We start from the raw sequence: 25,604 nt of genomic DNA, 5'->3' as shown, positions 1-25,604 counted from the left end.
GGTATAGTCTATTATTGAAGCCCAACGATGATGAGTTGAATGACATTAGATCGCTCAAAAGAGGACCGGAGTGAACAGCAAAATCCAGTTCTAGAGGCCAAGATCAACTCGCTGAGCCAACAAAGTGTATTCCAGGCTTAATATTCTACAGCGGTGTCAGTGAAGCGTACAGTGCAATCAGTTAAGTGGGCCGGTAGCTGAATCGCGAATTATGTGCTGACTCCCTAATCGGGAGGTCTGCAGACCAGTCATATTTTTTTTATACCAAGTAGGTGGCAAACAGGTATACGGCCCGCCTGCAGGAAAGCGGTCACCGAAACCTATGGAAGCCTGCAACTCAAGGGGTGTCATGCGCGTTGCCAACCCATGGCTTATGGCTTGAATCACGTGTTTCAAATAAGAGATAAGGTTAATTTAAAAAATCTGTGTTGGAAAGTCTGTTGGCAATCGTTTTTGTAAAATTAGTACTTAATTCGAAAACTGGCAAAAATGGGTTATTGTAAGGAAAAAAGAAGAGATACCTATTAATTAAAATTTGATGATTTTAGGGCCAGTTGCATCAACCACATTTGACAGACATATCATCGCAACGCCGCAGACGACTATGGAATTTCCCATACAATAAAATTTAACGAACGCTAATGACAGAAGGTTTGATGCAACCGGCCCTTAATAAAGATAATTATTTAAAAAAACCGGCCAAGAGCGTGTCGGGCCACGCTCAGTGTAGGATTCCGTAGTTTTCCGTATTTTTCTCAAAAACTACTGAACCTATCAAGTTCAAAACAATTTTCCTAGAAAGTATTTACAAAGTTCTACTTTTGTGATTTTTTTCATATTTTTTAAACATATGGTTCAAAAGTTAGAGGGGGGGGGACGCACTTTTTTTTCCTTTAGGGGCGATTATTTCCGAAAATGTTAATATTATCAAAAAACGATCTTAGTAAACCCTTATTCATTTTTGAATACCTATCCAACAATATATCACACGTTGGGGTTGGAATGAAAAAAAATATCAGCCCCCACTTTACATGTAGGGGGGGTACCCTAATAAAACATTTTTTTCCATTTTTTATTTTTGCACTTTGTTGGCGTGATTGATATACATATTGGTACCAAATTTCAGCTTTCTAGTGCTAACGGTTACTGAGATTATCCGCGGACGGACGGACGGACGGACGGACAGACAGACATGGCGAAACTATAAGGGTTCCTAGTTGACTACGGAACCCTAAAAAAACCTAAATTTAAGCATTCTTCCCATCTTTCAAGGACATTTTTAGCTATAGAAAAGCTACATAAAAGTCGTACGATTGTAAACAAAATTAATGTTTTAACATACGCTATCGTAACTCAACTGCACTTTTACGTCTCAATAAATTTCACTTGTTTTCATGGATATTCTAATACTTTCCGACGTCCCGCACCGAAAATATGTTTTTCAAGCGTCTGTTTATGTCAAATGTGCTCGTTCATCTCAACTTTTTATTACTGAAGGGGTGAATCCATAAATTATAATTCGGTCTGACTAGGGTTGCAACAAAACGGTTTTTTTCTGGCTTGAAAAATAAAAACATGAAAAAACCTTGAAAAAAAAACAGTTTTTTTTTCTGAATAATGTTTTTTTCTAGCTAAAAAAAACAAAAAAAATCCTTGAAAAAAATACCGTTTTTTTTTGGAATATGGTTTTATTCTAAAGTATGAAATTTCAAAATTTAAAAAGCAGTTAATACTTTTATACGGTTTTTTAGAACTTATGTTAACTATTAAACGAAATTAATTTAATAACTTTAATTTCTTATAAAACTAACATTTACAAAAATTGTTTGGTATAGACCGTCAACCGAATCTTGTCACTAGAAAAAGGCGGCAAATTTGAAAAATCGCGGGCTAGCAACACTAGTTTTGAAAATCGGTGGAAGTTCGCGTGTCATTTGTATCTTATCTGTGGAAATCTCCGTCCTACCAAAAAGAGAAATAAGTAGCACATATCCGTCCCTTTTTAATACATTATCTAATTCGTAAGGAAGGAGAGAGCCCCTTGAAAAAAAAAATATCTGTGGCTGTTCGACGTACATTGCTGGTTTTTGTTCGTTTCATAGGGATACCATACTTTAGTTTGATGTACATTGCTACTGCCAAAATTTGGTTGACAGGCTTTAGTAATCGCTGTTTACTGTTGGCAACACCACCGTCTCTCCACGCTCCACGACAGTTTTTTTTTCATGTTGCTTTCATAATTCTGAAAAAAAAAAACCTTTTTTTTTTGCAACCCTAGGTCTGACTGGGTACCTAGCAAACGTCACAACACTCACATTCATTCGCTTCGTAAGCGTATCGTAGCTAGCTCTCCCTATTGCTCTTCTGTAGTGATGCAACAGAGCCAGACTGAGTTTCTATCGCCACCTAGTTCAACCATTTTCACTTCGACTTAGTCAGCTGTACAGTCACCGTCAAATACATCAATGCGGGCAAACGCTCAGAAATATCGAAACGCATCTCTATTACCAAAGCGTCAAAATCTGTTTACATATGTATGAGCACTTTGCCCGCTTTGATATATCAGGTGCCGTAGCCGAATGGCATTTCTCGACGCGAGACGGAAACGAAACGCCGCGAAAGGTAGTCTGGCTCGGTCGCGCCAATACGCAAGAGCGATAGAGATAGATATCTACGAGCGTTTCGTGAGCGTTTGTGCCATTCGGCTACATACCCAGATGGCGTTACTCGTAAAATATGTATTGTAACCGGAGCAGCGCGAAAACATGAAGTCAAGGAAAAAGTCATGTTAATAATTTATTATCACTTCGATGCTGTGAACGTTTGAAGGCAATTCGCTAAAATGGAAAGGAACGATTTCGTAGATGTGTTGTGTTTTAGCCGTGTTTGTATTCTTTCCATTTTATAATATACTTACTACTTAAATTACAGGACATTATTACACTGAGAAAAAATACAACCAGTTTTCATGTTCGTTCAACAAGTTTTTGGTTAAAATAGCGCAGCGTGCTCTTTGGTTCAAACAACAAGCTACTTGTCATTTGAATCGGCAATACATTTGAATCAACAAGTCGATTTTATAAAAACAACCTGACACATATTGTTTTAAACATACGTTTGGCTGATTCAAACGGATAAACCGCAACAAGTCGAACTTGTTAAATTCACAATGCAAATTTCTCTCAGTGTACCAGTGATCGGATTAGGGTGTGCCATTTCGGGTGAATGACCTCAAACATTGATCATAGTGTGGATACGACTTGGGATTACGGAACTTATATTTTTTCACAGTAAATATTATTATTGACCAAGACGATACAATAATTCAATCATAAAATAAAACATCAAACATGCTGATGATCACTGATTAAGTATTACACATATTGGCTGAGTCCCACTGTAAGCTCAACAAGGCTGTATTGTGGGTACTCAGACAGCGATATATATTGTTTATACAAATACATAGAAAACACTATGATTTAGGTACAAATATCTGTGCTCATCAGACATCACACAAATAAAGGCCTTTACCGGGATTAGAACCCAGGACCGCTGCTTAGCCGGCAGAGACACTACCGACTACGCCAGACCGTTCATCGCTTAATGTCTGACATGATCATAAAATAACGTGTATTTGTAACCATCGCCGCAACTCCTCATATTATCAAAACGATAGATGGTATTCTCAATTGAAAAACCTATCAAAGAACTATCGTAATACTATTACAACAAAAATCTATTCAAAACCTGAGTGCTTCCTCGCATAGATTATTTGCACAATACTGGTCGTAATTCTATTTTCCTTTCCTCACAGAAAGAACTAATTTCCGTAACTTTTTCTCAGATTTATACCCTTTTTAGGGTTCCGGAGGGTAGCATGCTGAACCCTTTTATAGTCAGACTAAGCTTTATTTTGATACACAGACCAACCCCTATAGACATCCATTACAAGACGACTCGCGGTCACCAGCCTTACTTGTATTTGCCATGATATAAGCGCGGGCGCTCGCCGTGCCCGATGCCCCGATCAGTAACGACCAAGTAACCGACCCGAAAGCAGCTCGTGTTTTTCGCAATAAAAAAAATTGAAAAAGGGAATTTTGATGCCTTAAAGATGTCCACCTGTAGTGTGAAATGACGTGGAAAGGTAACAAGAAGTTCAAATTTAAAAACGGACGGTATTACATTCCACAAATAAGTCATAATTATAATTTATTCAGAGCCGGCATAGGTCAACTTACAATGGCCACTTACGCGACAGTAGAGGGACAGTCATACTTCTGTCCCTTTTCATCTGGCGCGACTGCCCGCCGTCCTTGAAACGACCAATCGCAGCGCGCTAAACACATTCCCCTCCCGCTCCTCGCGCCCCAAGCACTGGTGGTTTGTAGCACGCACAAAATTTACAATATTGGCGCTCTATAGGAGGTTCTCTGTGTTTTGATAGGAACGATTTTGATAGTACCGCCTGTCAAAAGATTCACCGTGACCCCTGCTGTTTACAGATATGGATCGGTGCAGAGGAATTTGAAGCTATTGTTTTAAACGGTTGTTTTTAAAATAAATCTCGAATATTGAAATTATTTCCAAAATTTTCCATACAAAATTCGAGTTTCCAATACGTCACGCGTCACGCTCGTAGGAAGTTCATACTAAAATCGTGACGTGAAGAAAAAAAAAACGAGGACACATTTTTTTTCGTCTGGATCGACGCAGCTCGTGTGAATAATGAGCCCAAACGCGTCCTGATCTGGTGAAATTCGATATTCGAGATTTAAGTATTTTGAAAAACGTCCAAATATCGAGGACACGTTTTCAATGATAAATGATCGTCTTGTATGGAAGTGAGTGCTGTAAAATCAAGAAAAGGGATGAAAAGACGCATGTGAATTAAATGAGAATGTTGCGATGGATGTGTGATGTGACAAGGCTGGAGAAGATTTGAATTGAGTACACCGTGTTTTTAGGGTTCCGTAGTCAACTAGGAACCCTTATAGTTTCGCCATGTCTGTCTGTCCGTCCGTCCGTCCGTCCGTCCGTCCGTCCGTCCGTCCGTCCGTCCGTCCGTCCGTCCGTCCGTCCGTCCGTCCGTCCGTCCATCCGTCCGTCCGCGGATAATCTCAGTAACCGTTAGCACTAGAAAGCTGAAATTTGGTACCAATATGTATATAAATCACGCCAACAAATTGCAAAAATAAAAAATGGAAAAAAATGTTTTATTAGGGTACCCCCCCTACATGTAAAGTGGGGGCTGATATTTTTTTTCATTCTAACCCCAACGTGTGATATATTGTTGGATAGGTATTTAAAAATGAATACGGGTTTATGTTGGTTATTATCAAAATAAATTACTATGTAGTAGCGACACCTGTTAATGTTATAGAGTAGTTAAAACTATATACTGTATCTGTGGTTATCTCTATCTATGGTTCTAAAAGAAATAAAAACTAGTTCGTTGTCAACCTTGTATTTGGTCGTTTTATTTAATAGGTTATGGCCCAGCTTATGGCCTTTAGACTACTAAATCGCGAAAATATAAGTAATTAAGTGTTAACAGTAATTGCAGTGTTATATTTCGCAGTAGGATTAGCTAGTTAGTCTGGCAGTTTTGAACTCTGTGCTTTATCGGACGGTGACTGTGCAAAAATGGCGGCATCGAACTATATAATTAACGTGCCGAAACTTAAAGGAAGAGAGAACTATGACGAATGGGTATTTGCGGCAGAGAATTTCTTAGTTCTGGAGGGAATGATGAAGTGCATCAAACCAGAAAAGGATGCGGACGGCGCTGTGATTGCCGTTTCGGCCGTATATGACGCCAAGACAAAGGCGAAGTTGATACTCACCATTGATTCGTCATTATATGTTCATATTAAGACTGTGACATCTACAAAAGCACTGTGGGAAAAGCTCCAATCGCTTTTTGATGATTCCGGCTTTACGCGAAGAATAAGTCTTTTAAGAAATTTAATTTCCATTCGGTTGGATAACTGCAGTTCCATGACGTCCTACGTTACTCAAATCATCGAGACAGGACAGAAATTATGTGGAACAGGATTTGCAATAAATGATGAGTGGATTGGCTCGTTGCTCCTAGCTGGATTACCAGAGAAGTTCTCACCCATGATAATGGCTATAGAACATTCAGGCATTCAAGTGACAGCGGACGCCATTAAAAGCAAACTTCTCGACATGGAAACCGGAACTTGTGTCGATGGCGCTGAGGGAGATAGTGCATTTGCCGCGTCTAAAAACTGGCAACACAAAAGTCGACAAATGGCCGCCGGAAGCAAAGATGGCGCTAAGAGTGCTAAGTCAACAAAAACAAATGTCAAATGTTACCGGTGTCATCAAGTGGGACATTATCGATCGCAGTGCACTTATAATCCAAAATTGAATAAAAATGTAGATCGTAAACAGACCAATGCATTCTCAGCTGTGTTTTTGACTGGAAGTTTTAGTAAAAATGACTTCTATGTTGACTCTGGAGCCAGTGTTCACTTGACACCAAACCGAAATTGGATTCAACGTAATTTTCGTGAAACAAGTGATGAAATAGTTGTTGCTAATCAAGAAACTGTTTCAGTAACGTGTGCTGGCGATATTCAGATTGTAACCTCAGTGAAAGACTGTGAATTCGAAATAAACATCGAAAATGTACTTTGTGTACCGAATTTGACAACTAACCTTCTTTCTGTCAGTAAATTGATTGAAAAGGGAAATGATGTGCGGTTTACCAAGACAGGATGTCTTATTTTCAACAAAAACGACGACTTGGTAGCTACTGCAGCGTTGACAAATGGTGTTTATAAGTTAAATACAGTTTCTAGCCTACTAGCCGCTGCTGTGACTACGTCAGGCGAGGTTTGGCACAGGAGAATGGGACATGTTCACAGTGAAAGTTTAATGAAAACAAAGGATGCAGTAGAAGGCATGGATTTGAGTGAAAAAGTTGATATCACCAAATCATCTTGCAAGACATGCTGTGAGGGCAAGCAGTGCCGGCTGCCTTTCAAGCATGTAGGCACAAGGAGCAGTGATTTGTTAGATCGAGTGCATACTGACTTATGTGGCCCAATGGAGGCAGTTTCACTAGGAGGCTCAGTATATTTTCAACTGTTTGTTGATGATTTTAGCCGAATGACATTTATATACTTCTTAAAGCACAAGAATGAAGCTTTAAAGTGCTTTAAAGAATTTAAAGCCATGGCAGAAACTCAAACAAATAGAAAGTTGAAGGCTATTCGCAGTGACAATGGCACAGAATTTTGTAACTCAAGTTTTGAAGCTTACTTAAAGGAAATGGGTATCATACATCAGAAAAGTAATCCATATACGCCTCAGCAAAGTTCCCTGTGTGAACGACAAAATAGATCGGTTGTGGAAAAAGCAAGATGTATGCTTTATGACGCTAAGCTAGATAAAAAGTTTTGGGCTGAAGCTTGTCATACAGCTGTCTATCTTCATAATCGCACTGTGTCTTCAGTGTCCAATGGTAAGACACCATATGAACTGTGGTGTGGTGTGAAACCAGACCTAAGTAATATAAGAATATTCGGTTCTCCAGTTATGGTTCACATAGAGAAACAGAAGAGGACCAAGTGGGACAAGAAGTCACGTCAGTGTATATTACTTGGATATCCTGATAATGTGAAGGGATATAGAATATATGACCCAGAAACAAAGAAAATCTCTACAAGCAGAGATATTATAGTCTTGGAAAAGCCCTCAGAATCATATAGCATTATGGAGGTTGAAGAGAAAGACAAAGAAGAAGTAAAGGACCATGTACTGCAAGATTCAGTGGTAGAAGAAAACACAGAATCGACACTGACCGAAGAGTCAGCATTGGATACATCCAGCGAGTATATCCCTAGTGAATATGAGGATACTATTGAGAATACTGATAAAGATGTTGAGGATTCTCCAAAGGTGACATCCAGACCAGTCAGACAGCGTCGTGCACCTGAAAGGTATGGGTTTGATGGTGTGTTTTTTACTCAGAATAATATAATGGACAGTGCTATGGAGCTGACATTGGAAGAAGCCTTGAAAGGGCCTGAGAGGGACCAATGGTTACAAGCGGTCAAGGAAGAACTTAAGTGCTTTGAAGAAAATAGTGCGTGGGAAGTGGTAGATATTCCTAAAAGTGGTACCATAGTGCAGTGCAAGTGGGTGCTAAAGAAAAAATTTGGACCAGACAATGAAGTGCGTTATCGTGCTAGGTTAGTGGCAAAAGGTTTTACACAACAGCCTGGTGTGGACTATGTGGAAACTTTCTCGCCTGTTGTGAGGCATAGTACCTTAAGGATGCTTTTTGCTTTGTCTGTGAAACTTAAATTAGACATCACTCATCTGGATGTGACCACCGCATTCTTGAATGGCGAGCTTAATGAGAATATTTTCATGCAAAAACCTCAAGGTTTTCCCTGTGAAGACAGTAATAAAGTTCTTAAATTAAAAAAGGCTATATATGGCCTGAAGCAAGCCTCAAGAATGTGGTATCAAAAAGTACATGAGTGTCTTACTAAGAATGGATATGTAAGGTCAAAATATGAGCCATGTTTGTATATAAAAAATAAAACTACTATAGTTGCACTATATGTAGACGACTTCTTTGTATTCTCAAGTGATGAAAAAGAAACTTGTAATTTGAAAGCAATTTTAAGATCTCAATTTAAAATTAAAGATTTAGGAAGGGTAAGACAGTGCCTGGGTATGTCAGTGTGCTATGATAAAGATAAGGGTGTACTTACTTTAAGTCAAAGTGAATATATACAGCAATTGTTATTAAAATTCAATTTAATTGACTGTCATACCGTTGATACTCCAATGGAAGTAGGATTAAAATTAACAAAATGCGAAAAAGCTGAAAAAAACTTGCCTTTTCAGCAACTGATAGGCTGTTTAATGTATTTGGCTATACTTACTCGCCCTGATATTGCATACTCGGTGGGATATCTAAGTCAGTTTAACAATTGTTATGATAAAGAGCATTGGAGTCATTGTAAACGCATACTTAGGTATCTAAAGAAAACCAAAGATTACTGTATAACATATAAAGGCACCAGCAATAAGGAAATTGTGGGGTTTGTTGATGCAGATTGGGGCACTAACACTTTAGATAGAAAATCGTATACAGGGTATTGCTTTACTTTGTCCGGAGCTGTCATATCTTGGGCTTGTAAAAAACAAGCAAGTGTAAGCCTTTCGTCTACGGAAGCAGAGTATGTAGGGATATCAGAATGTTGTAAAGAGGCAATATATTTGAAAAATCTGTATGAAGAAATTTCAAGTGATATTAATTATATTAAGATTTTTAATGATAATCAAAGTGCCATTAAACTGTTACACAACCCGGTTTTTCATAACAGAAGCAAACATATTGATATTAAATATCATTTTAGTCGGGAATGTGTAAATAACAATATAGTTAAAGTTAAGTATATGCCATCAGTCGATATGATTGCTGATTTGTTAACTAAAGCTTTAAGCTCTATAAAGCATCATACATTTCTGAACCTGATGGGAATGCAATAATATACCTTAACTGTCTTTGCTGTAAATTTAATGTATTTTTTATTTTGATATAGGGAGAGTGTTGGTTATTATCAAAATAAATTACTATGTAGTAGCGACACCTGTTAATGTTATAGAGTAGTTAAAACTATATACTGTATCTGTGGTTATCTCTATCTATGGTTCTAAAAGAAATAAAAACTAGTTCGTTGTCAACCTTGTACTTGGTCGTTTTATTTAATAGTTTACTAAGATCGTTTTTTGATAATATTAATATTTTCGGAAATAATCGCTCCTAAAGGAAAAAGAAGTGCGTCCCCCCCCTCTAACTTTTGAACCATATGTTTAAAAAATATGAAAAAATTCACAAAAGTAGAACTTTATAAAGACTTTCTAGGAAAATTGTTTTGAACTTGATAGGTTCAGTAGTTTTTGAGAAAAATACGGAAAACTACGGAACCCTACACTGAGCGTGGCCCGACACGCTCTTGGCCGGTTTTTTGTTTTCCGTTAAATTCGAGACGCAGGTTCAACATCAGGAACCATCCTGTATATCGCTTTATGTTAAATTCGAAAACATTTTTTTTTCGTTTCCATATATAATAAAATGGATTAATTTGTCTGGTTGAGGTAACTGGTGACCGAAGAGCTGGCGACTTCCTCGCACAACTTATCAGCATTGCGATACAGCGAGGAAATGTTGCCAGTATCCTTGGTAAAATGCCTCAAGGGCCTATTTTAGACATTAGCTAGCTTGTTTCTTATATAATTATGTAAATATGTTGACGTAAATAAAGAGCTTGAAATGAAATGAAATGAAATGAAATATTTATTTACCAAGTAGGCATATTACAATGCGCTTATGAACGTCAATAAAACTACCTAGCTTGAACCTATTAGTGTGATAGGACCTTAATCATAACATTAAAGTCATTGTCAACTGTTTGACAGCACATGTCAAAACAAATAACATTAGGAAGTGGTAAGGGGATGCCACACACGTGGTCAGTATTTTTTTTAATAATTCGATAACCGTAAGAGTTAAGAGGCTAGATTCTTAGGGAAATTGATTGTATTTGAACTGAAGAATCTTCCCTTAAAGCTTAAAGTAAACAGAATTCAATAAAACAGGGTGTATATAAGAGGATGCCTGAGAGTAGCGCCAGTGACAGACAAGGTAAGAGGAAGTAGATTAGCATGGTTTGGGCATTGTAATGCAGAGGGATATAAAACGTTTTGTAACATTGCTTTCATTTGTCATAGAAACCTCGATAAAATCAAAATAGAACCAATTGACCCGTGTGTGACGGGTTAAGAATTTCACCACCCCCTTTCTTCCCGTGGGTGTCGTAGAAGTCGACTGTGGGATATGGTATAAACTGTGGCGCAGGCGAGAGGCTGGCAACCTGTCACTGCAATGTCACTATTTGGATTCCTTTCAACCCCTTTTTGCCAAGAGTGGCACTGAAACTTAGTAGTTCTGTTCTCTGCCTACCGCTTTATGGGATAGAGGCGTGATTATATGTATATGTATGTTTGTAGAATATTGATTGATGGTATAGAAACCTATACATTTAAACACGACTCGCACTTGCCGTAGCATTCTAAACGAAACAACAGAACCTGCGCTGGAGACTAGCCAACGCCAAGCTCCGGTGCCTTGCCAACCTGCCAGACAGAGACGCACTTATCTCCCCATATCGCTGTCTCTGTCACTGGCGTTTCTGGAGCGGCAATTTGGCGCCTGAGGCAGCTGATAAAATTGTCCTGAGCCACTACCATAGTTTTTGACATTTTTAAAAATACACACGGGTCGAACGCGATAAAATAACATTATTGTATACTAGCTTTTGCCCGCGGCTTCGCTCGCGTTAGTTAGAGACAAAAATTAGCCTATGTCACTCTCCATCCTTTCAACTATCTCCACTTAAAAAATCACGTCAATTCGTCGCTCCGTTTTGCTGTGAAAGAAGGACAAACAAACAGACACACACACTTTCCCATTTATAATATTAATATGGATGCAGGATTATTTATTGCAGGGCTAAAAAAACTAAAGTCCGTCAGTTAGATTAACAAAGAATTTTAGACACGTATTTTTTCTTTTTTCTCGTAAAGGAAAAATGACGACGGTAAAGTGCGTTGAAGTTTCGCGTGACGTCACGCCTAGGTACAATTTTTACTTAGAGGTGACGTCACAAGCCCCGACTCCGAAACTTTGATGCTCTATATCTTTGTATTTTTTCATTAATTAGAAAAAGCAAAAAATATTTGTTCAGTATTATTGGACGATCTAATTGACGGACTAAAGAGAATGCCATTTTTTATGTAGTCGTCATCCCTATTGTACCTCGATTTTTTAGCGCCACCTATTAAATACTATCATAAATACATTGATGATTGTTGGTTTATTACTATATATCTGTCTTGCTGTATATTACTATTTAAGTATGTTTATGTAAGTCTATTTATATTCTCTTATATGTGTATGTTTATTCAATTTGTGTGTTGGAAATTAGAATAAGTATGATTTTTCATTTCGAAGCAACTACTCTTTCTGATTATGTTTTTTTATTTCCGCTACCCAAAGGTTGTCTGGTAGAGATCGCTCTTTAGCGATAAGACCGCCTGTTGTCTGCCTCTATATATAATCATTTGTTTTGTCTCCACTGTATCTTTTTTCTGTATCTCTTGCTGAGTTGTGTCAATAAAGAGTATTCTATCTATCTATCTATCTATGATGCCTACAAATTTATTTTTTTCTAAATGTGTATTGACGTGATATCTGTAACGTGGCGTGACGTGGTTCTTATAAAAAATAAAAACACACAGAAATATTTGAGGAAAACATGATTTTGGCCACTTCCAGGCTACGAACAGCGCCATCTACTTTTAAGCCTAACAGGCCCATACATTTTCAGGGGTACGATTTTCTGTATGGGCTTTGTCAGTCCAGTATTAAATCGTTCTTGATTCTTAGGCCTGATTTAGACGGCGTGCGAACTCGCGTGCGATTTCAGTTACATTGCGGGCTGTTAAGGTTACATGAAATTTGCACAGCCATCAAATAGCGCAATGTAATAAAACTCGTATGCGAGTTCTCGTACCGTCTAAATGGGCCCTAACTCATGAAAATGTCATGGTAGGGGCGCTGATAAAATTGTCCTGTTTGCTGGAAATTCCGAATCGCGTTGTTTGATTGCGCTATGAATAAAATATTGTTTCGCCGTGATTTGGTTTGCAGCTCGATGTGGATTGAGCTAGTTGAAATGTGGAAGTGAATTTTGTAGGTAATGTGAGCAATTCCCGAAAAGTTCGTACAATGTATAGAAATCTGGTAACAAAAAAGGAAGGTTTCACACAAACTACCTAGGACATTTTGGGAAACCTAGTCGATTTTGCTCAGCATTATGGACTCTATCAGCCTACCAATTTTTATCAAAATCGGAGACGTGATCCAAATGTACAAACTTTTCGGGAATTGCTGATGTAATGGTACTTTAGCTGGTGGTTGGCCGGTAAGAGCGACATTCAATTCGAGGTTGTGGGTTCGAACACTGGCTCGTACCAACGAGTTTTTCGGAACTTATGTGCGAAATGTCATTTGATATTTGCCAGTCGCTTTTCCGTGAAGGAAAACATCGTGAGGAAACCGAACCAATCCCAATGCTTAGTTACCCTTCGGGTGGGAAGGTCAGATGGCAACCGCTTTCGTAAAAACTCGTGCCTTCTTGGGATGAGTTGTCAAAGCGAACTCCTTAACATATTGTTTCGCCGTGATTTGGTTTGCAGCTCAATGTGTGGATTGAGCTGGGGCCCGTTTCTCGAAAGGTACAAGCCTTGTATTACAAGTGTGCGAACTGTCAAATCGAATGGGTTGTCATGGAAACACACTTGTAATACAAGGCTTGTACCTTTCGAGAAACGGGCCACTGGTTGTAATGTGAAAGAGATTTTGGTGGGTAATGTTGTTGAAACTGATTCAGGGCGCAATATCTGATTTTTTTTCTAAAAGTTTGTAGAGTGTAAAGAAAACTTATGTGATTTGACTACCATGCATTGAAGGTGGCAAACAATAACAAAATGTGGTGAAACATTCAACTAAAATGTTTCTTTTTGTAAACTTTTCCCACTCTCTTAATTTGGATTTTTATTCACCAGTATTAGTTTTAAAAATTATGACAGGCAAAGTTGAAGGCACCCAGACCTCAGGCACCTCCCCCTACTAAACGGTGTGTTCAAATTACTGCACCCATGCGATTAAAACTACACAAGGCCATGCGCTTGGAGAGGAACAGACGCATATGGAGGGACCTAGTCTTCAACAGAATGACATGACGTCACGATCCTCAACATCGAGGGAACGACTGAAGATGAGATTAGTCTTACTTCTTTGAATGAAAAATTTGACAGATATGACTGAAGGCCATTAAAAGTTTAAGTTTAAGTAAACGAATAAATAGTTCAACTGAATTTCTGAAGTAAAGAACTAAATAATGTCGAGCCGAACTAGTGAATGAAGGGCATACTTCTAGTGAAGTAATTCATTTGAATCTTTCATTCGCGAACTACCCATGTCTACTTGTAACTTCTCGTGTCAGTTTTAAAGAGCCACAGGGGAACAGCGTGAAGTTCGCTGCAGTTGCATACCGGAATAATTTGCCATCTTAATGCCACCAAGGGACTCTTAACCTAAACGATTGTAATCGTTTAGTTCAATGTTTCTTATTTGGCAACTTTATGTCTAGGTACTTTTCAAATTTATATAGATGGTATAATATATAAATACCTACTTCGTGTAAATCTTTATGTCAAATTACGTAACATTTTTTTCTGCCTGTGGCCTTTGTATAATTTTCGAGTCTTAATCTATCTATAATAACCTTACATGGTCTGAATACATATTTCTCAAAATGTCACAATTTAGGAGTGCTTTGTAAGTTCTCGTGTCAGTTGTAAAGAGCCACAGGGGAGCAGCGTGCAGTTCGCTGCAATTGCATGCCGGAATAATTTGCCGTTTTAATGCTGCTAAGGGACTGTTAGCAGATGCAACGTTTTTGATACTACTTGTTTAACCCTCGACGAAAAAAGGGTGTGTAAATCTATATATAGGGTGTATAAGTTTAATAGCTGTGTGTGCATGATTGACTGTTAGTATTTTATACACCCTGTTTTTTTTTTTAATTCCGTTAACTAAGGGAAGATTATTTTATTCAAATACTTACAATCTATTTATTTAAGAAACTAGCCCTAACTCTTACGGTTATCGAATTATTAAAAAAAAAAAAATTACTGAACACGTCTCGTGTGTGGCATCCTTTGCCACTTCCTAATGTTATTTGTTTTGACATGTGCCGTCAAACAATTGACAATGACTATTTTTAGCAGTTACCTACTATACTTGTGGTATGGCGTTAATTTTTCCGGTAAATAACCTATTTCCAGAATAAAACAAATGTTTGAAAGTGGTCAATAATAATGGCCAGACTAAAGCCAAGTATTGTACGGATAACACTCCACAAGTTTACCTTTCAAAATTCAAGAGCTCGGATTTCCGATGGTCAGTCGAAACTGGAACCCACCAAGATTAAACTAAACGCTAAGTAACTATTCAGAGACCACGAATCGTTCCGGAGACTAATTCAGAAACGTTAGGATTCTGAACAAGGTTAGGTTTCACACTACACTTTTTGTATTTTGCATTTGCATTATTATTTTTAGATTCTTTTCGGAATTATCAAATATTTTTGTTTTTACATGTGAAATAGAAAAAGAAGAAGAAATATTGTTTAATATGCTGTTATCATGTAATGTAAAATTAATATGCGGACCGCAAAAAAAAAAACGAAAATGTATAGCAATTGGTAACAAAAGAAACTTCTATACAAACTTCCTGATACAATACATTTTGAGAAACTAATAAATTTAATTGGTGACATAACAAATCTTTTAAAAATGCGAGAGATATGGTGATTGGCGAACATGTTTCATGGTCATATCGAAACACTATCGAAATCAGTCGCAACACGTAACAACTTATTACATCTGTAAGCGGGCTCTGTTTCAGCCGCCTTGATCTGAGCACCATAGAGGCGCGCACTGGCCACTTGCGCCGCCGCGCTTATCGCACTTTTTTGTTTTTAAAAAAGTAGTGAAAATTTTGCTCGCTCTGTAAGTGTGTAGTCTAAGGCATTTGCAGAATTTGGGACCCCCCCAATTATCGTAAGTTGTTAACAAAAATTAACTTAGTGTCAGTTTTGGTCACGATAATTAAGCATGAAATTTCTATAAAAATATTATTTTTGTGTTAATTACATAAACTTGAAGCGATACTCTCAGAATAAAAAAAGTGAATTTTTATACAGATTTTATGCTTAATTGTTGTCACAAAACTGACAGCGAGTTAATTTTCGTTAACAACTTACGCTAATTGGGGGGGACCCAAATTCTAAAAATGCCCGTACAAACTGTTACCTACGTAGCGCTTTGTATTAACACAATTGTTTAATTTTTGTTGTTATACTTGTTCTGTGTAAATAATTTTGTGTGATGTACCTGACGTCTGTGTATTGTATATATACGAGTAATTGTATAATTTGTATAAGTATATATAATTGTATATTTTTCATCACCCGAGTCCAGATTTGATACAACATCCGAATAGCCCTCCAGGACAACGAATCGACTATTTACTAATTCTGTTCGTATCCTCAAACGCGCTTCCTGTGAAATTGGCGCGCTTTGCATTTCCGAGCCTCGTGGGGTATTTAGGGGCACATCATTTATACAGTGAAACCTCGGTAACTTGAACCTGTAGTAGAAATCCACCTTTGCACGGAATTTAAAAGAACGCCCTTCATTTGAAAGCCCGCTTTAAAAATAACTCACTGAAACGAAGTAACTAAATATTCCATTCAATACAACATTTTTAAAAGTTACGAGTATTTATTTACAAACGCCTGTTATTTAAAAAAGAGCTTGTTTTTTTTTCTCTTACAAGATTATTTTGTGATCAATAGCTATTGGCTCTATACTTACTCAGAAATCTAGACGTTAATATAAAAAATATTTTTGATAGGTATTTTTAAGTAGTTGCACTACTATTTATATCATTAAACATCGAAATCTTAGACGCACGGCCGGTTTCCATCCTTACTTAGTAGATATTCAGCGAATTCGCACGAAGCGCTTTGCTTCTTCTTTTCTTATGCGCTCTGCCAAGGAGTGGAATTCCTTGCCGGCGGCTATATTTCCGAGCTCATATAACCCGGCAACCTTCAAATCAAGAGTGAACAGGCATCTTTTGGGCGAGCTCACTCCATCATAGGCCACGTCTATGCCTTTGGCTAGTCTGTGGTCAAGAGTAAGCCCATTTATAATATTTTTTTTTATTTAGACTTTAAATTTACTTTTACCAAAACATTTTGTCCTCGATTGTTTCAAGATGAAGTCCACCTCGTCCGCAAACAAAACAACATTGAAAGTTTGAAGATTAAAACTTGAGGGAACAATAAATCTTCCCTTTCAAGGTAACTTGTATTTATAATTTTATAATGGCTTCCTTACACGTGTACTTGAGTAAAGAATTTGCTTTTAAAATTCACTGGCGTTAAATTTGAAAATTGCGGAATGCTCCATAGAAACTTCCACCCCCCATTTTAGGGAAGTGGGGGGTTAGAAAGAGACAAGAAAGTAGCCTGTGTCACTCTCCATACTTTCAACTATCTCCACTTAAAAAATCACGTTAATTCGTCGCTCCGTTATATGTACTAAATATTGTTATAAAACTGCCTGTGCCTGTAAAATTATCAGATCTGTATTTGATTCTCCGCACCTAGTTGGGAAATCGTAGGATCAAAGCTCCAGTCCTCACGATACAGGCTAGACCTAGAGGGCTACTGTTTGTTCTAAGAAGCTCTTGTATATTTCTATAGTTTATTTTTTCTATTATTATTGTTTATTTTATTACGACCGGTCTGGCCTAGCGCGTAGTGACCCTGCCTGCTACGCCGCGGTCCCGGGTTTGAATCCCGGTAAGGGCATTTATGTGTGATGAGCACAGATATTTGTTCCTGAGCCATGAATTTTTAAGTATTTGTATATTATATATATCGTTGTCTGAGTGCCTGCAACACAAGCCATCTTGAGCTTAACGTGGGACTCAATCAATCTGTGTAAGAATGTCCTATATATATTATTTATTACTTAGGCTTTATGTAATGTAGATTTGGAAAATATCTCTAAATGTTTTGTTTGTTTGTTTAACTGTTTGGTTCCTAAATAAATGGAAATAACCACTAACTATTTAAACCACGAGTCTCACAGCAGTTTAAAATCAGGAAAATCATGTAATATACTAGTTCCGTTTCGGTTCGCTATCTGCATCATAATGTGCATAATGTTGTCAGTGCACTGTACAAAGACGAATCCGTATAACTTATTTAACAGCGTCATGACACGTCGCTCGGTGGATGTCAAGTGTTACAATTGATTTGCGAAAGACGAGTCGAACGATCTCAAGAACTAGACGTGTATTAGATGGAACCTGTGTAAGATTATTTTGCAATATGTATGGTATATTTTTAATTAAAAGTTATTGTACTCATTAATATCCAATTACTTTTATGTACTAAAAGTTATTCGATATGAATAAGTACTTTAAGAGGGATATGATTGCCTTTCATATTGACCACCAACATTGGGAGAGGGTAGAGCTACGAACGGAGTGGCGCAAATGCGTTGTGGAGGGTCGCAGAATTTGTGATGAGACATGGTTTGCTGCACGCTGATAAGAGACAGAAGCGACGCCACGGTATTTCAGCGCCGTTTTTCGCAAACTTCTCTTTTCAGTTCTGCGGCAGACTATGTCGGTCTCGCATCGGTCTATTACAAGAATATTATATACCATGGATTTTGCGTGCCGACCAATGAGTTGAAGCCAGGTTCATTCACCTTTACTCCTATGTTCTATCTCTTTCCGACACTGTGATGTATTGCCAGATTAGTTACTAAAAAAAACGTATAAAACATTCTTCAATCAAATTGACTTACTTTTCTTTGTATTATACGAAAAAAAACTCAATCAAAAACCTTATTTCTCCGGTATTTACCTCCTGCGTACTATGGGAACACTAATAATAAAAAAATATGCCCGATATGTCAGAATTGTCAAAAGTCATTCACCGATTCAGATATTTATTTTGCGAAATAAACGTTTTTCGACGATTTACTTAAGTTCTGCGCTATGTATTGCATAGTGAACCATTGTGGAAGTAAATGGAAACCGAAATCCGACGTAAAATTTCACAAGTAAGTACTTATTTTACCAAAATGTTCATAAACCTCGCTGGCAATAAATTTTCTGCTATTTTGCTTGTAATCTTGGTTAGTTCTTATCATTATATTGTTTTCATTGTCTCAAATTATATCAAAATTCCCACGAATAGGTTTAGAACGATAAATATGACCTTTAAAGAAAAATAATGCTATGTGTGGTTTTACGACTAGGGTGACCAATCTTTTTTCTTGCATGGTATTTACTCTTATTGAATGGAGCTAAATCTATCAACTTGGTACGGTTTCTATGTTCATAGTTCATATCACAGTATAATAATACCAACTTTATTGTTTATGTCTTTACAATTAACATGAATAATATTAAACTTTTCAGTGTTCCAAAAGATGAAGGAAGGAGGCAGCGTTGGCTGTCGATTGTACCGATAAAAGGAAATGTTTCAGAGCGTTCGACAATTTGCAGATTTGCACTTTAAGCCTGAAGATTATGACACAGAAAGAAATTTTAAAAATCGGTCCAGTAACGACGGAGATATCGTGGCATAAACATTAAATTGAGATACATATATATATATATATATATACATGCGAAGAGAATTGAAATACGTACGAATTGAGAACCACCTTCCTTGAGATTTGGGGCGGCGCTTAAAAATAAAGATACTGTTTTAAAACGTCCTAGTATTTCATTATTTCCCCATTGACAAATACTTCCCTTATATTTTTGTGGCTATTCCCACTAGTTACCACCAAGTTTTTACCTGTCCTAACTACTGGGATTTTCCCCACATTGTTAATTACCACACCGGGGGTTGATAGCTACTGGGATTAGTTTTCCCAGTAGTTACTACCAAAATATTATTGTGATAGTTTAAAGTGACTGAAACATTTTTTAATAAATACAGGTGTCAGTAAAAGAAAAGTTATATTTTAAGCCTCGTGTTGCAACACTCACCATGCACGCTCTTATTCTGGAACGGTTCTGAAAAAAAAATCCCAGTAGTTTACCACTGGTAAAAACTGTACCGTATTTTGTGGCGTAAGGCAAAGTAACTGCAGAGTGGTATAGAAATGGACCTTATTGGCGGTTGACAAATTAGTAAGGTGCATTAGAGTAATTCCGAATGACAGAAATGTTCAGATAATTCCGAAAGGGGAATCTTGATATGACGGAAATAATGGTGATTTCTATGCGACTTTCCTAATTAGACGACTTTCGGAATTGCCCTAATGTACCTTACTTTTTGAGTTTGTGAGGATGGATGTTCACTTTCGTGATAAAACGATTGATCGGATTTGAATTTAATAAGTTACAAAATTAATCAGTCGTATAAACGTAATACGTCAAATTCCGCGGGATATCCCTAATGTATGCTTAATCATGGACACCCTAAAGAAAGAGATGCAAAACCGGCGTGACGTAATTCAAGGTCAAATTTTCTGGCTTCAACGTAATGTTCGGCACGCAATATCCATGGTATATAATATTCTTGGTCTATTAAGTCACCAAAAAAGGTGCCTCTCGAATGTTACACCATACCTAAACCGTCTGCAATAACGATTTATGTACTGCAACTTTCGGATGCGGCAAATTTCATCAAAAATAAAAATCAAGGATTTGATTTAGTTTTATAATTATTTGAAAGTTAGTGTTTTATTCTTACTTTAAACTCTCGCGCACTCAAGATTCTACATTCTGAATCACTCGCTAAGTTTACTATTAGAATCTCTCGTTTTCTTTGGTATCAATATTGGCACGTTCGGCTTAGCAAACTTTTACTCAAACTTTATTAAGTCAATTTTGCATAACAAATATATTTATTTATCTATTTTAGTTTTTTAGATATATTTTTACATGGCATGACATTTTCACAGACCATGTCTGTCGCATGCACCCACAGAGGTGGGCTAAAATAGCCATGGTTTGGGTGCAACAAGACGGGCGAGGATCTGGCAGGCCCAGGCGGAGATGGCAGGACGACCAGGGGGGTTACCATGACGTGCTAAAGCCGTTTAGTTTAGGTTGAGAGAGGGACGGAGCTATGTAACTGCTATAGCTGTGTCCCTTTCTCTCAACCTAAACTGAACGTCTTTAGTACGTCATGGTAACCCCCCTGGATGTGTATCTCAGCGACTGGCAGGAGCGATGCTCATAACCGGGACGAGTGGAGATCGAAGGGAGGCCTTTGCCCAGCAGTGGTACACAGAACAGGCTTTAAACAATTTTCACATAAAAAGTAAATGATATTTATTCATAAAACGACACTTAAATTCTTGAGCTTAACCTGACACTCAGATAATATATGAAAGAATGTCCTTTATTCTTTATTTTGTTTATTAATCTGGTTTTCCTTGCATTTGCTCCTTCGCTCTCTATACAAGAACTTACATCGGAATATAAAGTTAGCTCTCGCCTGCATTCGTTTGCATCTCATTAGCAAGTATTCAAGGCACAGAGCTGCTGGTTGCTCGCTCTACTAATCAGACTGTTAAGATTTGAATATATTGATTTAGTGTAACTGATTTATTTTATGAATTAAGGTGGTATAGGTGAAAAACTTAAGAAAGTCACCTGTACACTGAGAGAAAATACAACCAGTTTTCATGTTCGTTCAACAAGTTTTTTGGTTAAAATAGCGCCTACGTGCTCTTTGGTTCAAACAACATGCTACTTGTCATTTGAATCGGCAATATATTTGAATCAACAAGTCGATTTTATAAAAACAACTTGACACATATTGTTTTAAACATACGTTTGGCTGATTCAAACGGATAAACCGCAACAAGTCGAACTTGTTAAATTCACAATGCAAATTTCTCTCAGTGTATGTGTGAGTGACGTGTTTGAATAGAGAACACATAATTTAAAATTAGTAGCACAAACAAAACAAACGCCTATTCGAACACGTCACTCACACATACAACAGGTGACTTTCTTAAGTTTTTCACCTATAAATAGATACATTTTTAAAAGCTTCCATATCAACTTCACTTGTTAGTATGTTAGTGTGCATCAAAACGTAGAAGCTAAATTTGACCCACTTCCCGGTTTCGAGCTGAAAATTTGCACGCATATATAAATCACGTGAAAATGTAATATTATGGTATCATGGAGCTGATGATGGAGCAGAAAGGTAGTCATATAGGCAGAAAGGTAGTAACTCTGTTATGAAACGTCGTATCCCCATCGAGTAAGAGGTTTTTAGAAACGTCTCGGAGAGCAGTAGATGACTGTTGAAAGAAAGGTACAGTCGGCGATAAAAGCTAGTGACAAAAATGAAATTATTGCAAAAAAAAAAACTTATTATGACAGCCTAGGTCTGAGGGGATGCACGGACTATCAGTTTGAAAGTCGAATGCCGGTCAGTTGACACACTGAACCAACACCACAATAACATAGGTATTACCGACGGTGTACCCTTGTTTTTCCGACAAACTTTTCATCGAATATTATTTAATGTAAAACAAAATAAAATGAAAAAACACGTAATGAAATAACACGATATAATTATATAAGAATAACTTATCTACGTAATAAAATCAGGCTTTTTAATTTTACTTGTATCGATTATTCTACGATGTAAACTGCCGACGAAATGAAATTACCTATTTGAAATGTTGTCTTTCAAATAATATTCGATTCAATGTCTGTCGATGATTCAAGGGTAAACCAGGATAGCCCAATGTGCTGAGCGTGCATGGTATCAGAAGACCACTATAAACACTTTCTTCTGGAGTGCAACCAGGTAGAAGTATACAGGAACAGGTACTTAGGTATGCCGAACACACTGAAAGAGGTATTTAGCAGCTTGAAAACATTGCTAGTTTTTAGAGGAGCTGCGTGCGTAGCCGAATGCACAAAACGCTCACGAAACGAAACGCTCGTAGATATCTATCTCTATCGCTCTTGCGTATCGGCGGGGCAGACCCAGACTACCTTTCGCGGCGTTTCGTTTTCGTTTCGCGTCGCAGAAATGCCATTTGGCTACGGCACCAGGTAGACGTATACAGGAACAAGTACTTAGGTACGCCAAACACACTGTAAGCGACTTTCGGAAAATGCCCAAATAAAACTAACTAATCCCAGGACCACAAAATATTTAATACATGGGGTATCGGGGCAAAAAGTCCGATTGAGCTAGGTCTTATCGTTAGAAAACTAAATACTTTGGGGCTTTCGTATCTCTAAAGTACATTGACATAATAAGCATTACAATCATCAAGTTTACATACCCATTAACTTATGATTACATCAGTTACCCTTAACCACATCATCAGGAACTACCAATTAATTAGCGACATCGCTCAATGCGAGAAGTAATTACGATGAACTTATAATCCCCCCCTCCCCTTATCCAATTACGCGACAGCCACAACCCACCCCGCTTTCCCCTGTCAGGCGCACCGACCGCGCTATATGTGAACATTGCGGCTTTCCAATACAAAAGGGTCCACATGTTTCGAGATAAGTCCGTCTGAAATTCTAAAAACAGGGCAATTTCACAAAAAAAAATTGAAAACGATTTTAGGGTTCATTTTACTCAAAATTGTCATTATTCTGAATCATATTAAAAAAATACGCCCCAAAATGTCCGTTCATCACAGTAAGACGTTAACATTAATTTAGAACAACTGGCATTCTTTATAATTTACACAGCAAAAGTAAAAGTTTCTAATTTGTTGGCAACGCGCATGTACCACTCCTTGGGCGGACTGTATGCTTGTTTGCCACCGACGTAGTATAATTTTTTTTTTTAAATCAGAATTGAATCTGTTAGTGATCCTGAGCTCATCGAACCCTAAAATATCAAGGTCAGTTTTAGTCAGGTGTTCATTTTTTTTTAAATCGTCATCATATCAGCCCTTTATCTCCCACTGTTGAACACATACCTCTCTTCTGTCACTTTGTCTGGTCCGGAGCTAGTCTCATGTCTCAAAGGCTACTTGCCTCCTAGTCAAATCAGCCTCTTTTTAAGAACTGTCAAAACGATTTTGTCCGACTTGCTAATATGGAATTTGTATGAAATCGAATTGAGTGACGTCACGGTTAACTCAGTTACTTTATATATTTCTACCTGACTTATTAAATAGAAATTGGATTTAATAATAACTTCTGTTTATCCTTTTCTTATAATTATCGGATGCTTTATTTCGTGCTTGGGATAAAATATTTTATTTTAACTACAGTCAAGTTCCCTATTCAGAAGTAACATGCAATCATCCAAATGTCGAATGATCCAACGGACGCCAAAATGGCGGATGAAAAACGTTCTAATTGAATATGAAACACAAAGGATCCTTCTCTCGTGGAAACTCACATGTGAGAATTACGCTGGAAAATTCTGAAAATCATAGGTAATTTGCAAAATTCACAATTGTTTTCGTGATAGTTGTGATTTAAATTTAATGCTGGTATATTTTGGCGCACGGTAAAATAAATGTTTATTTGTTATGATTGGAAATTATGTTTGTAATATTGGGGTTTTGTGGATAATAGTTATTTGTTATTGCTGCATTGTGTTCATAGAGTATACTATGGAGAATAACTTTCCAAAAAGTGAATAAGATATGGAAACCTAAAAATGCTCTTTTGTACATACATAATTGCACACCTTAAGCCTACAATACGTGACTTTTTTCCGCGTAGAAAAAATGTATGATACAATAATTGTATTTTGCGTCCAGGAAAAAATAATAAAAAAAATTCCAATCAATAGTTTGTTAGAAAATTAATGTTTTTCCTGTTCCACATGTGGAACTCCTTGTATTAAGCTCAAAAAGTCCGTAAATAGTTTCGTTCATATCGACTAAATAACACGTCTAAATAATAGGAAATTAAATAAACTACGAGCAAAACATAAATTTAACCATTCCTACAAGTTAGACGAAGCTATAACGAAGTATGCCGATGTCATAACGACTCTAAAAAACGCAAAACATTTTTCATCCAATATTTGAACCTAAATGCATGAAGTACCACATCGAGAACGCATGAAGAACCGGTGGCTGGATTTCTGTCTAGCCGCAGTGCCGCATCTGTTGTTGTCAAGCACCGAGATTTTAAATGCCAAGAAATAAAGTTTGCAGTGTATCAGTAGTCGGCAGTGTCTGTGGCGAATGTGTCTTGTCTCGTCTTGTGCTTCCACTAGTTCGTCAAGCAAAGGGAAACTGCACGGTGCCAATGTTGTGAGTTTGACGTTGCTCACGGCCGCAGCAATGAGCTTTGTTTGAGTGTAGAAATAAATGATTAATAAAATGGAATACTCTCCCCGTTTCAAACGCAGATTCCAACGGCTGCGATCACTCGTTGACAGTTGGGTAGTCCTGCCTCAAAGTCCAATAAATACTCGGTGTAACGTTGCCAATTTCACCAAAACTGTATCACTGATAATACTTTACTACTTAGATTAGCTAAGAATGAGTAGAAGTCCTATTTAAAGCTAAACATATCATTAAATTTCAATATTTGAAATCAGCTGGTCAAAGAGTCAACTTGACAGCTCGGCGACCGTTCGGAACGTTTGTTACAGAGCCAGGTACAGTATGGTGAAAGTCTACTTATTACGATTTTTGTGACCCAAACAAACTTAAAAAAAAAATCTTCTACTTTTAGTCTTTTCGCCTGTCTGTCGGTGTTCTAGTAGTCCGTTTTATATGGTTCTATTTCAGCACTCACTCTATAAAACTTTTAAAGATCCGGGAACCCATAAATCGAGCGTTAAAGCTATCCGTCGTTTTAAACTTGTCAACCGAGTTGTGGGGGGAGAAGAGGGGATGGTAGCAATTAAACA

The sequence above is a fragment of the Leguminivora glycinivorella genome, chromosome 12 (genome assembly GCF_023078275.1).
Source record: "Leguminivora glycinivorella isolate SPB_JAAS2020 chromosome 12, LegGlyc_1.1, whole genome shotgun sequence".
Classification (NCBI taxonomy): domain Eukaryota; kingdom Metazoa; phylum Arthropoda; class Insecta; order Lepidoptera; family Tortricidae; genus Leguminivora; species Leguminivora glycinivorella.
The sequence above is the reverse complement of the archived record's forward strand: the minus strand, read 5'-3'. Positions refer to the sequence as shown.